At 36.1% G+C, this 3,510-nt stretch overlaps 1 protein-coding gene across 8 annotated transcripts in view; it reads left to right on the forward strand.

The window, feature by feature from the left end:
- Nucleotides 1–2,968: 2,968 nt before the first annotated feature.
- Nucleotides 2,969–3,510, forward strand: part of plekha1b (pleckstrin homology domain containing, family A (phosphoinositide binding specific) member 1b) — a 19,047-nt gene continuing 18,505 nt past the window's right edge. For all 8 annotated transcript variants that reach the window (XR_003834143.1, XR_003834140.1, XR_003834139.1 and 5 more), the window contains exon 1: nt 2,969–3,045. The gene's annotated coding sequence lies outside the window, so the exon portion shown is untranslated. The remainder of the gene's footprint in view (nt 3,046–3,510) is intronic.

A 3,510-nucleotide genomic window follows, 5' to 3' on the forward strand; every position in this document is an offset into this window, starting at 1 on the left:
TGCTTGAAGTTTAGCCAATTGATTGGTTTCGTCTGGTTTAATTGATAGATATAATTGGGTATCATCCGCATAACAATTAAAGTTTATAGAGTGGTTCCTTATAATATTGCCCAAAGGAAGCATATATAAGGTGAATAGAATCGGTCCAAGTACAGAACCCTGCGGAACTCCAAGACTGACTTTGGCTGTCATGGAGGATTTATCGTTAACAAGTACAAATTGAGATCGCTCAGATAAATAGGACTTGAACCAGCTTAGTGCGGTTCATTTTATGCCAACACAATGTTCCAGTCTCTGTAGTAGAATGTCCTGATCAACAGTGTCGAAAGCAGCACTGAGGTCTAACAAGACAAGAGCAGAGACAAGTATTTTGTCTGATGCCAATAGAAGGTCATTGGTAACTTTCACCAGTGCTGTCTCTGTGCTATGATAAACTCTAAATCCAGATTGAAAAACCTCAAATAAACTATTATTATGTAAAAAGTCACACAACTGTTTTGCGACTGCTTTCTCAAGGATCTTAGCGAGAAAGGGAAGGTTAGATATCAGCCTATAGTTGGCTAAAACCTCTGGATCAAGACTAGGCTTTTTAAGAAGTGGTTTTATTACAGCTACTTTAAAGGATTGTGGTACGTAGCCAGATAATAGAGACAGGTTGATCATATTTAATAACGAGGTGTTAATTAAGGGTAAAACTTCTTTAAACAATTTAGTTGGAATTGGGTCTAAAAGACAGGTTGATGGCTTAGACGATGAGATTGTTGAAGTTAGTTGGTTAAGGTTGATTGGAGTAAAACAGTCTAAATATATTTAGGAGTTACAGATGTTTTTGAAATTCCGGAAGTTGAAGTCATTACCAAGTGAGGTCAGGAGGAGATTAATTTTGTCTCTAATAATTATAATTTTATCGTTAAAGAAGCTCATGAAGTCGTCACTACTGAGAGATATAGGAATAGAAGGCTCTGTAGAGCTGTGACTTTCTGTCAGCCTGGCTACAGTGCTGAAAATAAACCTGGGGTTGTTCTTATTTTCTTCTATTAAGGAAGAGTAATAAGCTGCTCTGGCATTACGGAGAGCCTTCTTATACGTTTTAAGATGATCTAACCAGACTAAACGAGATTCTTCCAATTTAGTGGAACGCCATTTACTTTCAAGATTTCTCGACTTTTGTTTTAGTTTGCGGATTTGTAAATTAAGCCATGGAGCTTTCTTTTTCTGTTTTATTATCTTCTTCTTTAGAGGAGCGACAGAGTCGAGTGTTATTCGCAATGAGGATGATGATTAATTTGGGAGGGACTAAAGTTAGCATTGGAGTCCTCCGTTATATTGATATTGAGTCCTGGTATTGAATTAAGTGCTGATTCACTTCCTTAAATTTAGTCACAGCACTTTCAGATAAACATTGAGCGTAGGATATTTTGCTGGCTTGTAGTTCAGTAACAGGACTTCAAAAGTTATTAAAAAATGGTCTGATAAAAGAGGATTATGTGGACACACTGATAAACTTTCAATTTCAACATCATATCCCAGAACAAGGTCCATAGTGTGGTTTAAACAGTGAGTTGGTTCATGTACATTTTGACTGAACCCAATTGAATCTAATATTGAGATAAATGTATTATTAAGGCTGTCACTACAAGTCACCTACTGTTTTAAGGACTAAACTTGATAAAAATTCTGAGAATTCAAATAGAAATTCAGAATACGGTACACAGTAACAAATAAAACTGGCTTTATTGTTTTCAATGTTGGGTTTGAGAGCGTAAGAACAAGGCTTTCAAAAGAGTTATAGTTTAGTTTAGGTTTAGGATTGATCAAGAGGTTTGAGACAGTAAAAACTGGTGACATGTATGGTGTAAGTGTGTTCACTGCCACTGAAACAAATGCATTATTCTCTGGAACTTCGGGCTATGTGTTTTCATTAACCTCTTACAGGGTGGGGGAATTTACCCAAACATACCTACAAACGACATACCCAAAGTAAATTGAAAGCTGCTCTTCAACCATTTGCACCAGCTGCATGATTTTGGTCTCATTCAAAAGATAACTCTCTTTTTTTTCTTGCAAAACATTGATGAATCACTCCAAGGCGCAGCGCCTAACTCAGGTGAGCAGAGACTGGGAAATGTTGCATTTCTTTCCTGTTTACGTTCAAATATTATAATGTATTGATCTTCTGTGTATTGTGAATTGTGATTTACTGTTTCATGCTTTTGAACATTAAATAATTAACTTACTGTGTGTGTAATGATCAAATGTGGAAGTGTTTGAAATATTTACTGCATAAAAACACAATTTCAATGGTCGATACAAAGAAGACAAATTGTGCATTGTTCAAATATACACTATATTGCAGTATAAAGATAGATTGCATTACATCTATACTTAATTGTGTGTAAGATACACATATGCAATGTTGGAAAGCATTGCTGGTTGTGAAATCAAAACCACTTTATTTTACAGGTCTGTGATTTTCTGAAAAGGACTTTGACATTTGGTACTAATTATAATCTTATTGTATGACTGCTTAGCCCATTACTATAGCACTGATACAGTAGCTATTTACAATTGTAGCAATTTGTTACTGCAGAAAAAAGAGTAACCAATTATGCTTCCATTAATTATTTTTTTAACTGGAGACAAGTAATTGGAAACTTGCTTAGCAATTGTAAACTCAAATCATACACCAACTTTTAACATAGGCTACCCCATAAGTTACATTGAGTACTTGAGTAGACATGTGCACGCAGCAATCAATTTCTGTAATTTAATTGAAAATTAAATAAGTAAATTAATTCTCTTTACATAACTTCTTGCCAATGTGTACAGTACAGTGCAGTACTTAACTTAATCTTTTTACAAAACAGCCCTTGGGCGATAAGTATTTTACTTTGAAGATCCACATGGAAGTAACGCCATTGTCGTCATACGCTTTTATTTTTAAAGCTCAAACAGGAAGCTGTTTGTTTTGGGGTTAATTTGCGTGTAACTTTACGCTCGTACCGGACAGCTGCCACACACTGGACTCGGACTGAGCCGAACTGTGTAAGTAAACCCACAATCCGCCGCTTTTACAGCCCGTGTGCCGCCACACGGCCAGACTGTGCTGTACGCAGCCAAACATCCTCCCAAAAAAATAATAATTCATAAGTATGAGGTGTCGAGCAGACGGCTAAAGGAGGCGGGAGAGGAAATCGGTCGATGATTTTAGGCCTTTGACAACAGTTTGATCTCCACAGGGAAGACGAATTGTGTCTAAATGGACTTTTTTACCACAGTGAATATTATTGTATTCATACCTATGACGGTATGGGTTGATATTGAATAATGCTAACTGCGTCAATAGTGGACTGACAGCATATTAATTACAGGCAAAAACCACTGTATTTAGATCTCATACAGTATGATTGATATGAAGGAATGTGTAGCGTTATGTATTTTCCCTATGTCTCGTGTAGAGAAACACTGATATTACTATACTACTATATGTATTTAAGACATTTTGAATAT

Source organism: Cottoperca gobio, chromosome 19 (assembly GCF_900634415.1).
Source record: "Cottoperca gobio chromosome 19, fCotGob3.1, whole genome shotgun sequence".
Lineage (NCBI taxonomy): Eukaryota > Metazoa > Chordata > Actinopteri > Perciformes > Bovichtidae > Cottoperca > Cottoperca gobio.